The sequence below is a fragment of the Mauremys reevesii genome, linkage group 21 (assembly GCF_016161935.1).
Source record: "Mauremys reevesii isolate NIE-2019 linkage group 21, ASM1616193v1, whole genome shotgun sequence".
Taxonomy (NCBI): domain Eukaryota; kingdom Metazoa; phylum Chordata; order Testudines; family Geoemydidae; genus Mauremys; species Mauremys reevesii.
In genome coordinates, this window is record NC_052643.1 from 3,334,797 (window position 1) to 3,347,564 (window position 12,768).

Below are 12,768 nucleotides of genomic sequence, written 5' to 3' on the forward strand. Positions count from 1 at the left end.
ACCAGGCTGCTGTGGGCTGATGGCCCAAAGAAAGGAAGTGTGTGAGGGAGCGATACGTGTGAGCTCTGATGGGAAAGGGATGTGTATCGCTGTCATAGTGTAATGTCCATTCTGGGGGACGATGGGACACACGGCTGCATTAATAATGCCCTTCTCTGGTCGGAGGGTCTGCAAACACCTCACCTCTCACGGGAGGTAGGTGTGTGCTATCTGTGTTAGACAGGGAAACTGAGGCACAGCAAGGGGACGGGACTGGCCCAAGGTCACCCAGCAAGCCGACAGCAGAGCCAGGAATAGAAGCCAGGCTTTGGCACCGTTTTCCTTGATGACCCGACTTTTCCCATCTGCCAGCCTTTGCTTGTCCCTAAGCACCTGGGAAATGTCCCAGGGTACGGTGCAAGGTGAGGTTAGTATTGTGGAGGGGAGGTCTGGGCTCTGCAGCGGCCCCTTCCAGAGGCAGTGGGTAAACAGGAAGGGCAGGTTACTGGCTGCCTTTTGCTCCTTATTCAACAGGCACAGTTAGGTCATAAATGAACCTGATGATTGTCACAGAGCGACTCAGCCCCCTTCTGAGCTGAGACTCCTTCTCCCAGGATGGGGTTGGGGAAGGAATTGGCATGAGCCGGGGCACAAAAAGGAGGATGGATTAATACTGGGGCGCTATGGAGCAGCTGGAAGGCTTCTGCTCCTGGGGAGGTGTGGCCAGAAGAGAGAATTTAGAGCGGGTAGATAGAGCATAAAGGATCTCGGACAATGGAGCTGCAAGGTAGGGAAGGAGCTAGGGTGGGGAAGAGAGGGGCAGCAGGCCCTGGGAAAGAAATAGTGAGAGCTCCTGAAAGAAGGCCTGAGACTGAAACTGAATCTAGGTCTGCCAAGGGGCTGAGAGTGCGCCAGGCAACAAACCCTGACGGAGAGTTTGGGCTGAAAGCGGGGAAGAGGGTCTGTGCCCCTGAGGCAGTCCCGGGGCCCAGGCATCCGGCGTGAGGAGGTGGACTAAAGATCCCAGCCCCCCGGTGGTGAAAGAACAATAGTTACGATGGTTGCGCTGAGTGCTGAATGACTCGGGAGTGCCAAAAGACTTGGCAGTAGTGATGGGTTCCCCCCGGGGTGCCACCTGGAACTGGGGTACCACTGAGTCCCCCGATCCACCAGCCTGGGCTCCCTTCTGCACTGTACTGCTGGAACAAGCTGCCAAGCCCTCCAGGCTTCAGCCTGCACTTTCACCAGCACACATACAGGTAGGGACGCACCCAGCTGCAGTTACATGCAGACGCTCTGACCAACCCCTGCATAGGAAGGCTTCAGCTATGGCACTTCCCAGCTCCTCCGGCACGCACCCCCTCTGGAGTATAGACCCAAAATTATACCGTCTTGTGCTGCACAGGGAACTGTACAGCGTACGCTCATGAAATCTGCCCCCTCCCTCCGTGTGAAGAGGAATATGCAACAGGTTTCTGCCCCAAGTTATGACTCCCACATACTAGGTTTAGATAAAGCAAAAACAAGTTTATTAACTACAAAAGATGGATTTTCCATGATTATAAGGATAGAAAGTAAAGGATCGTGTTGTAATTAAGTGATCCTTCCGGTGGCCACCTTTCCTGCCTCTCTAGCTGATACTGAGGCCAGTCAACTGTACAGAACGTCTTTAGTTTACTCTTACTCATTGGATCCGAACCAAACACCTTCCAATTCGCTAGAATGCATTCTAGGGGCGTACACCTTGCCCTACCGGCTGTACCCTGTCCCTGCCCCATACCATGGGCATGCCCGTGACCCATTATAGGACGCTTTATCGTCTAACGGGAATTACAACGGCTGGGCGTCCCCAGCCTCGGGCAAAAGTCCACACCACTGGACTGTTCCTACCTTATCCACGGGACCGGCTCCTCACCGTCGCCCACAACTGCTTCTCCACTACTCGAGCGCGTTGCACCGTTGTGTCCTCCAAGGTCGGCCTGACGCGTCTCTGCCGAGGCCCCCGGTAAAGGCACCGGTGCGCGCTGGGCGTCGGCTGTGACCGTCGTCCACCGGCCGTCGGAGGAGTCCGGGCAAGGCTAAATTTCAGCCTCGAGCCCACCCAGGGACGCCAAAACTGTTGCCGGCCCAAAGGGCCCGAGGGGGCAACAGCGGGGTTCGTTGCCCGGTGTGCGTTGCACTAATTAACACACCAGGGTGGAGAAGCAAACCAAGTTTATTTGAGCTTGAAAAAAAGGGTGCAAGGGAGAAATAGCAATTTTAAATTTTGCACACCCGCACGCAGGCGGGGTTTCAGTATTTATACCCCCTTTTGTTTTTTTTTTTATTTGTACTTTTTTACTGTGTGGGGGCTACTTTTTTATGCATATAACTTTAATTACAGCATTTGCTTTTTGCCTATTTTATTTAGTATTGGCTGCATTTAGTGCCAACCGGCCTTGCAGCTGCCAGCAGTTAGCACATAGCACAAAAGGTTACAAAAGTTTAGCAAGGCTAACAAAAGCGCTTTACATAAAAGTACTTTGGTTTACATAGGCCCAAAGCCATTTTTTTAAGTTACCTAAATTTATGCCTAGTAACACCAACAGTGGCATTGCCCTACTTTCTTCACACACAATGTCTTCTTCCCCCATTGTGCAGTACACTGATGGAACCTGACCTTCACCCCAGAGGTGGCTGCATGTCATTGATCTAGGGCTTTGGCATACTGGAGGATTTAGGGCAATCTAGAAATCCAGATTTTTCTTTGGTTGTGTCCCTCTTACTACAAGCCCAATGCTACGATGAGCCAGAAGGTGATGCCCCCCACCCCCCTGCTACAGTGCCATTCTGTTAATCAATGGGGTGTTATCATCTGCAACACTGCATTCAGAGCTGGTCACCCCATCTCCGAAAGGACAGAGCAGGATTACAGGGAGGGAATGAGAATGATTAGAGGCAGGGAAAAATGGCAGAGAAGAGAGTGAAAAGAGTGGGACTGTTTGGTTAAGAGAGGAAACCCAGCAAGAGGGGAAGTGATGGAGGTATGGAAACAGGGAAGAATCTAGAGGAGAGAAACTGGCTGCTTCTATTTACCTCTACTCGTAACTCAAGAACAAGGGGATATTCATTGAAATTGAAAGGTGATACATTTAAAACTGATCAGACACTTGCCTCCACCACATATAATTAATCTGTGGAACTCATTGCTACAAGACATTGCAGACGCTAAGAGTTTAGTGTCAGACATTTCTAGAGATAATGGGCTACAAAAGATAGGATTGTTCTTTAAAACCGTCCTGCTTCAACGCATCGGCCAAACTTAGCTGCCAGGAGTCAGGAAGGACCTTCCTCTAGAGGCAGGTTAATCCATATTCATCCTGCGTTCCTTGAGCCTTCCTCTGAAGCAGCTTGTGCTGGCTACTGACGGAGACAGCTCAAGGGACTAGATGGACCATGGGGTGATCCGGTGAGCCAACTCCTGTGTTCCTACCAGCACGATGAGGCAGGGAAGCTGGAGCGTGACTTGGTGGGAGCAAAGCCTGCTGAGGGACGACGGGCTGGATTCTGCCCTGACTTACAACCTGCCAGCATGGCTGTGGAGTGTCACTTACCCCTGTGCTGAACACAAGGCAGTGGAGAATCAGGCGTATGCCGGGGGGTACGGCCTTGGGCAGCGTTTGGCCCAAGATGTCTGTACTAGCTGGGGCTTTTAGAGAGTTTCCAGCCGTGCAGCTCCCCAGTCGCGGCCAAAGCTGAGCCCCATGGCATCAGGGTGAGAACTCCCATCGGCAGCAGTGGGGCCCGGATCTAGTCAACTCCGAGGGCCAAACCCCTCCTTGGTGAGGGTGGCTCCAGAGACGAATTTGGTCCTAATGCTTCAAAGCAGCGAGTGGGGGAGCTTTGCTATCCTTGCCCTAGCCAAGCGGCTGAGCCTGCTGCCTCACCAAAGGGTCAGCATCGTGCTCTTTGCAGCGGGGAGACTGGCCCTGCTGCGCTGGCTACGGCTGCGGCCTAGCTCCAGCCTTCGGCCTCCACCCCACTGGGTTTGAGACGCTCTCCGGGCTGATGAGTTCTGGCCCAGAAAGGTCAGTGGTGCCCCCAGGACAGACCGTGCAGCTGCCGCCTCGCAGGCCGTGGCTCTCGGCCGCCCTGACCCTCCAGAAGTGTTTCTGGCACTCGTGAAGAAGCCTTTTCCCTTCATGTCAGCGTCCCCTGCTGGCGTCATGAGCCGTCTCCACGGGACGGAGGGCTTGGGAGACTCTCCCTCTCCTGGCATGGCCTGGGGTTGTTCCTAGGAGCTGAGCACCCTGGTTGTCTGGTTTTGGGGGGGGGGGGGGAGTCTATGTAATGGTTGCGCTGGCCACGGGGATGAGGTGCCCCTGCTGTTCGCTGCAGGACATGGTGCTGTGCATTCTCCTGGCCACGCTGACAGGATCCAGTTTAGCCCCAGGGGAAGACTGTCCGGAGCACAAAACTGCCTCCCAAAGTGTCTCTTTATGCTCAAGAGAGACTATGGCTATTTGTGGGGCAGGGTATCCACAAATACCGGGGGGCTGTCATAAGCAGAGCATGGTGGGGGGGCTCAGGGCTGGATTATGAGCAGGAGTTACTGCAGATCAGGCCTGAGGAGCAGCGGCAGGACTGGGGGAGCAGCAGATCAGGACTGGGGTGCACGGGGAGGGTTGTATGGAGAGGGGAGCTTGTGCAGCCCCTGCCCCCACTGCTGTCTGACAGGCTCCCTTTGGGTCTGCCCAGCCCTTCACTCAGCCGATCCTTCAACCATTTAAGGTTTTATTTCTCAGCCTGGTAAAAGGGCTTGCTGACCCACCCTGCGGCCGCTCCAGGAATGCGGCTGATGTCCGTGCTGCTAAAATGTGCGGGCTGGAATGTGCGTCTGCCCCGTGCTGGGACTGTGCATTACCCAGAGCGATGAGCCAGGCCTGGAGGCATGTCACAGCCCAGCTGGGGGAATGCTGAGAGCCCTTAAGCTGGGCAGCAGCAGGGCTGCGGGCTGAGCGCCGAATAGCAGCGCGTGTATCTGGGGGAAGGGGAGACGTAAGGAGATCCAGATGCTGAGTAATTGCAGCGGGGGCCAGAGCCACAGGTTGTCGTGGGTATTTTGCCTGTGTCAGCCCCGGATGAACAATCCGAGGCCAGCATTCACCCCCCCACATGCCCCCCTCCCCTTCCCCTCTGCTCTGCTCTCCTTACGTCTCCCTTCCCCCAGACACACGCGCTGCTATTCGGCGCTCTGCCTCTCCTCCATCTCACCCAGGCCTCAGCGCTGACAGCCCCTGCGGCCTGGCCCAGCCCATCGCCCGTCGCCAGGCCCTGCAGGCTGTGGAGCAGAAAGCCTGTGAGATGGTGTCTGTGTCCGTTCTATGGATTTATAATGGTGATAAATCACGAGTCCTCTCCACTGATGGGCTCGCTTCTGGAGTAGTCCCGGGGTAAGATTTTCAAAAAGGATGAAGGGACTTGGGAGCTTAAGTCCCATTTCAAAAGTCACGTAGAGACTTAGGAGCCTAAATCTCATGGGACTTAGGCGCCAAAGGACCCGAAGGCCAAGTCTGCAAAGGTATTTTTGGGCCTATGGGAATTAGGCACCTGAACTACTTAGGCACTTTTGAAAATCCCACTGGGTGCCTAAGGCATCTCTAGGCACCCAAATACCTTTAAAATTGGCCCTAAATCATTTTTGAAAATTGGACCTGGGCTCCTAAGTCACTTGGGGGTGTTAACCCTGCAGCGGGGAGCGAGCCTCCTAGCCTGGGTCCACAGACTCACACTAGCAGGGGGTGAGCTAGCGTGCTAACCAGAGCGCTGTGGGTATGTGAGCTCAGGCTGGAGCCGGGGCAGTCGACCGGGCTCGAGAGGCTGAGCTGCTGTGTCTGCCCTGCTCTTTGTAGCGTGCGAGCTCAAGCCCTGTTATCGCGCATGTGCAGTGTGGACGTATGTTGGAAAAAGCCTGTATTCCCAGCCCCCCGACGTCATGGGGAAAGGGCGAGGTTTGAGCCGGGCTTTTTGTTCAGCCTGTTACGCAGTTAATGGCCGGCTGTGAAATTCCGATCCCCCAGTGGGTTTGAATCTGGGGTTCTGGTTCAGGCCTGTCCCTTCCCGGGAGCTGAAACCAGGCCCAGCTCCCCCACATCTTGGGTTTCCTTATGGAGCTGAAGGTGAGGCCAGACTTACTGCCTGGTTTGCGGGTGTTTGGGGTGAATCCAGACTGAGGCTGGAGAACATCTGGGGCTGACCAATGGTCTTGCTCCGTGATCAAGTGATGCTGAGATGCAGGCTCCATTTGACCTCCCAAAACACAACCAGTGATGTCTGAACCCACCCAGGTCACCACTGACAGAACCGGCACCAGTCCCCTGAGGAGTAGGATGCATCTGAAAGGCTGGGATAAGGAACGTCCACCATTCCACACTCTGCTTGGCAGCCCCTCGTAAAACGCTGCAGCATTCAGCAGGAGTGGGTGGGGGGGATGCGCCCGGGTGCTGCAGGGTTTCACATCCATTCTGCCAGGCGCTGACGGAATTTATTTCCTAAGGGGCTCAAAATTGTAGGCAGGCTCTTGAGGAAGGCAGGGAGAGAGGTGTGTGTGTGTGTGTGTGTGGGGGGAGAGCGACTCCTGCCCAGGAGCCCCAACCATGGCCCATGTCCCCAGGGGGCTAGGTACTGTACAAACCCAGAACAAAATCCAAGAGATTTTGTCAGGAGGCCCCATTCTGATCTTGCTGTCTCTGGCATTAATCAGGACTAACTGCCCCCACCCGCCAGGGCTGGGTACTGGCCGGAGCGCTGGGGTACAGGGTGGTGTGACGGGTACCGGCCGGAGCGCTGGGGTACAGGGTGGTGTGACGGGTACCGGCCGGAGCGCTGGAGTAGACGGTGGTGTGATGGGTACCGGCCACAGCACTGGGGTACAGGGTGGTGTGACGGGTACCGGCCGGAGCGCTGGGGTACAGGGTGGTGTGATGGGTACCGGCCGGAGCGCTGGGGTACAGGGTGGTGTGATGGGTACCGGCCACAGCACTGGGGTACAGGGTGGTGTGATGGGTACCGGCTGAAGTGCTGGGGTACAGGGTGGTGTGATGGGTACCGGCTGAAGTGCTGGGGTACAGGGTGGTGTGATGGGTACCGGCTGAAGTGCTGGGGTACAGGGTGGTGTGATGGGTACCGGCTGGAGCACCAGGCCAGGGCTGGTGACTGAAGGCTCCAACCAGGTTCTCAGAGGGGAACCATGAGAACATCTTTCTGGGGTGTTTGGAGAAGGCCCATCACCATAGTCTCCAGGCACAAATTGCTGGGGTCCAGAGTCTGCGTCGGCTTTAGAGGTGTCTAGAACAGCGGTTCTCAAACTGTGGTCACAACCCCATTTTAATGGGGTCGCCAGGGCTGGCTTAGACTTGCTGGGACCCAGGGCCAAAGCCCAAGCCTGAGGGCTTCAGCCCGGGGCAGCAGGGCTTGGGTTACAGGCCCCCTGCCTGGGGTGGTGGGGCTTTGGGTCCCCTCTCTCCCCTGCCCCCTCCCTCTCCCCCAGGGTGGCGGGGCTTGGCGGGCTCAGGTTTCAATCCCCCCCCCTGGGATCCTGTAGTAACTTTTGCTGTCTGAAGGGGGTCGTGGTGCAGTGAAGACTGTGAACTCCTGGTCGAGCCTCCCCACACCGCAGGCCCTGTTGGGGCCCAGGGCTGCTGTTGCATTTCAGGGTCAGCTGGTGCTCGGTGTTGACGCCGTATCCTGGGGCCATCTGGTTCCATTCAGGGCTTGGCTGGTGTCCAGATCCCACATCGCTCCCTGGGGTGCACTAGGTGCTGCACGTCTGTGGAGACAGCCGCTCCCGGCTGTGATCAGGGGCAGAACTGCCAGTGGTGCCTGAGCCATCGCTGACCTCCGCCTGTGCGAGGCGGCACTCTCACTCCTCCTGGAGTCAGTCGGCGCCCGCTCATTAAGGGCTGCAGTTCCTCCCATTGGGCTGCTTGCCACTCCTCCCTGCTCACTGGGAAACCCCGAGCCGTCTGCCCGGTGCACTGAGGTTAAGGCGCCCAGAATGCTGGGAGGAGGTGGGAAGAGGTTCATGAGCGACTAGCAACCCTTCCACACCGTAACCCCAAGTTACCAAACCCCCTCAGGACCCCGCTCCCCTCTGGCCAGAATGAGGGGGTGGGGTCGCGAATCCATGAGGAAAGACATGGTGACTGAGACCTGGCCAGGGGAAGAGCCAGGAGCTGGATTCCTGGTGTGCTTTAGGATGACAGCACAGGTGGATTTCCTTTCCCTGGGGTAGACAGGTTAACTCCTGAGCAAGCTCAAAGCATTTGGCAATGCATGAGTGAAGCCTCACAACTCATGAGGTGGATTAGTATTGTGGGGAAACTGAGGCACAGAGTGGTTCGGGCCAATATGTTCGAAAAGAGTCATTGATTTCTGGCTCAGTTTTGGGACCCTGACTTGAGACACCGAAGGCCTGATGTTCACAGGCGCTGAGCCCCTGCAGCGAGCAGACACTGACTAGAGCAGCGACTCCCCAGGCTTTTCATTGCTCCAAGTCGGTTCTTTAATACACCTCGAACGCTGCTCCTGAAGAGACAAGAACAAAGCAAAAACCTCCCTGAGAACTGAGCTGAACTCAGGGGGAGCTGAGCTGTGTCTCTGTGGCAGAACTGCTATGGCATGGCGATCTGTCACATGAGCGTCGCTGAATACATCCGGATTCTTGCCTCCTGGCAGATCCCCTATTGTCAGTCATCCTAGTCACATTGGAAGAAACCCCACCAGAGCCGGGGTCAGGACTGTTCGGTGACCTTGCTTCAGTGGGGGATCTGGATGGGAGGCAATGGGCCACATTACCAAGAGTTTCCCCTGGGATCTTCCTAGCTAGAGCTGGGGGGAAATTATTTTCCCATCTCATAAGAACTTTTGAGATGCCAAAAAATTTCCAATCCCAAAGTGAGATGAAAAAATTCATCTTGAAAATTTTCTCAAACTAAAAATCTGAAACAACAACAACAAAAAATGGAATCAGGTCACCTTCACCTGAAAAACTGGTTTTGAAATGGAAAACACCCCCTCCCCTCAAAGTGTTTGAAATGGGAAATTCGTCAACATTGACCCTTTCCCAGGAACATTTCAGTTTCGATGAGGTGGTGTTTAGAGATGGAAAACCGTATCGTCGAAAAACTCCTGCGCTCCGGGCACTAATGGGACGAACCCTCCCTTGCTACTCCCACTGACTCCAGCCCAGGTGGTTCCGGTTGACTTGTCAAGGACATTTTGAACAGCGACTGTAAATCTTTCCTGTGTTGTTAGGGATAACTGCCTGGGTGGGGCGGGGAGGAGGGACAGCGACTGGTACCGGGCTAGTGCAAGTGCAGAGGCTGGGAGGTAGATTCCTGCAGAACTCCGGAGCAGCAGCTGTCCTGAGACGCACACAGGTGAGTCCTGCAGTGCTCTGAGCAGGGGGCCTTTTTTTTGCAGCATGTAGCAGAGAGAGAGGCTGGTCTGCTGTACAGGGAGCTGGCCCTCAGAGACCTGGGTTCTACTCCCGCCATGGACTTCCTCTCTGACCCCAGGCCAGTGCTTTAAGGACAGAATTTCAAAGGTTTTTAGGCACCCAGAGATGCAGCTTAATATCTAGTGGGGTTTACAAAGCACCAAACCTTCTAAGTGCATTTGAAAATCTCACTAGGTGCCTAAATGCCTTTGAAAATCTGCCTTTAGTCTGTGTGTGCCTCAGTGCCCCACCTGTACAGTGGGGATAACAGCACGGCTCGACCTCGCCGAGGGGCTGGGAGGAGAAATAGGTTAGACATTGTGAGGTGCAGCCTCAGATACTATGCTGATGAAACCACATAAATACCACAGGTAGAGTGGGAACCTCTCTGTACGCTGCTAGCCCTGCCCTGGGTCTGACCCCTTCTTTTCATCTACGCCCCCCAATCTCCCCCTTTTCTGAACGTAACCTGGGCTCAGTGCTTTGCTGTATTTTTTCTGAGCCCCCGGCCCGTATTCTCTCTAAAACAACCCTCCTCCCTCTCCCCCCTGAGAGGATTCCTCTTTTACAGGCTAAACGTCCATACCCTTCATTTAATCACCAGCCCTTTCTTATCTTAATCACCTGGCCTCTGTTTGTAAACAAAATCCTGGCTCCCTGGCCCAGGGGCACCTCTCCTCTCCACTAATTCTGTGCTGTAGTTAAGAGCTCCACCTGGGAGCTTGCCCACCTCCTGTATGAAACTCAGGGGGCTTCTGCCCTCCCCTTCCCCCTCCCAATGGGCACCCTTGCATCTACCCCGAAGCTGGGGTGAGATGCCCAGCTGCCAGACACATGCCCATGCTAGGTCTGATCGAGCTAGCGTGCTAAAACGTAGAAATAGTGGTGGGAGCGGTGGGATGGGTATGAGCCCATCTGAACCCCATAGGCCTGTATTCGGGGCGGCCAGTCCCTCCTGCTGCTTGGACCGCCACGCTTACATTGGCTCAATCAGCGTAGGGCTGTCGCCTTGATCTGGGATTCGCCCTGCCAGCTCCAGTTCAGACACGCTCTGAGTCTGTGGTTTCAATCCCACAGTGGTGATGCTGTCTGTCAGACACTAGCCTAGGGGCCAGCTCCGCAGTTGGTGCAAACTGACACAGCCCCAGGGACTTCAATGGAGTGGCATCAGTTCACACCTGCTGAGAATCTCAGCCCCTTTCCTCTGTGCCACCCATGCTGGGTGGAGATGCTGGCAGCTGGGGGCTCTTTGCCGCTGTAGCCATCGGCCCTGTTAGTTAGTTATTCCAGGAAGCTGGGAGGAAATCAGATTTTCTGTGGTTCGTTCTTCTCTGTCGACTCCCTTCCTCTCTGTGGAGCAAAACTGAGGTTCCTCAGCACGTTAGTGACCAATGCAAGTCAGAGAGGCTTTGGGCTGGATTCTGGCCCGGACCTGGGGGCTCCACTCCAGTGGGTGGCATGAAGCAGCTGGAAAAATGGCATGACTGGCTACCTGGGAATTCTTCCCCAGCTTGAATGGGGCCGGATTGTGCCTAGTCAGCAACCCAGCTCTGCTTTTGAAGGTGCCGTCTTCTATGTGAGGATCTCGGCTTTCATTAAAACAAACAACAGTAAGTCTCTAGCTGTCCTGGATGTGAAGAAAACCTTGAAAGGTGAAGTGAGTATTATCAATGCAGTGATGTCTGAGTCTGCAGAGAGCCTGAAGCAAGAGCCCTTAGAGGGGCAAATTGCCCCATGAATTTCAGGGGGTGTTAACATAGGTGCCCAATAATAAAGCAGCAAAAACTGCTTCGTACCCTAAGCCAACAAAGTGGGTCATGGCTGTGCCCAGAATCTGGGCCAACAACGCTGGCAGACAGCCACTTTTGCCCCTGTCCTGCCCAGAAAGGAGCACAGCCCATACTAGTGCCGAATCTAGGCCTCTGAACATCTGCTGAATCAGAAAGTGCTGTTACATGGGAGTGCACTGAAATGCTCACGGCAGAATGCGGGGAAGCTGTTTTGAGTTCCTGGGACGGAATCCCATTCCTGCATCTCCAAGGGCCACCAGCTGGTCCCCCCCAACTCCTATGCAGGATGGGCTTGGAGAAGACGGCAGTGCTGAAAGCAGGCACCTGTAGGGCTCCCTGTTCTTTTAACGGACAGGTATCATCTGTCTTTGGTGCCGTCTGCTGGTTCCTTGCCCTGGCCCATCCAAGAAAGACTCATCTTTAGGGTACGAATGAGCAATGGGCAAACCATGAAAAGTGCAGAGGTCCAGCTCAGCATGGAAAAGGTTGGGGAGAGAGGGCGGGTTCGGAGAGGAGTCTGTGCACGGTGAAAGGGCTGGAAGACATTCACTTCCCCACATTGGACTCTCTGAGAATCTCCATGTGGCCTGGCCCAGTGAGATCCCCTGTCACAAGGCTTGTGATCACAGCTTGTTGGGAAAAGATGTTTCTTCCCCCACGAAAAATTTTGACACAGCTGCAAAATGTTTCTCTTTTTTCTGTCAAAACAAATTTCCTCGTAGAAACTGAAACCTGAAAAAAAGTTCAGTTTTCAGCAACCCCAAACTCTGAAATTTTTGGGGTTTTTTTGGTTGCAGGAAACAAAAACTAATCAGATTTCAGTTTTTTGGTGAAAATATTTGATGAACACAGAAGCTTTTGCTGAAAAATTCCCATTTGGTCACAGTCAGTTGACACCAAACGCGTTCCATCAAAATGTTTTTTCTATCAGCTCTAGCTAGACTCCTCTCTACTCCCTCCCATTCCCGCTCTGATCCCCATTCCCATGCCCATCAGAGCCCCAAACCAACCACCACCCTGCTAGCCACGAAGCCCCCTTCCCTCCTCACTCCTGCAGCCACTGCCCCTGCTTTCAAGCCTGGGGCCCGGCAGGAGTGAAGGGCCTGGCTGCTGGGTCGCAGCGTGGCACACGCTGTACATTTCCCCGCCGCGCCGAGGCTTCACTGTTAGTGCACCCTTGTTGGTGCAAGTCCTTGCACGTGCGGATTCTGTGCCGGGAAACTACAGGGGCTGAATCCTCAGGGATGGCTCGAGTGGTCTGAATTAGGTGAACCCAGTTTGGCTGATGCAAGAGCCAGGCCCTCCTGGAACGCAACCCGAAACAGGATGGTTTCTAGCCAGGTACTTCTGTCCCTGTCATAAAGGTTCATTAAGGGCTGGATTCTGCCAGCCCTGCTCACCTTTATCATGACCTTACATTGTGTCGATTTCAGGGGGGGCTCTGCGTGAGTGGGGGGCAGGGGATGGGCAGGATCCAGCCCTAAATGCCTTTTGGTTTCATTTGATCTTAGAACTGGGTTG

General features: G+C 54.8%; 1 protein-coding gene across 4 annotated transcripts in view; it reads left to right on the forward strand.

The window, feature by feature from the left end:
- The window catches only part of LOC120387696 (chloride channel protein ClC-Kb-like), a 35,596-nt gene that overhangs the window by 2,382 nt on the left and 20,446 nt on the right, over positions 1-12,768 (forward strand). For 2 of the 4 annotated variants that reach the window (XM_039508686.1, XM_039508691.1), the window contains exon 1: positions 9,309-9,398. The exons of 1 other annotated variant lie outside the window; for it this stretch is intronic. The gene's annotated coding sequence lies outside the window, so the exon portion shown is untranslated. Of the gene's footprint in view, positions 1-9,308; positions 9,399-11,029; positions 11,068-12,768 lie in introns of those variants that run through there. One more of the 4 variants, XM_039508690.1, reaches the window with a different exon arrangement.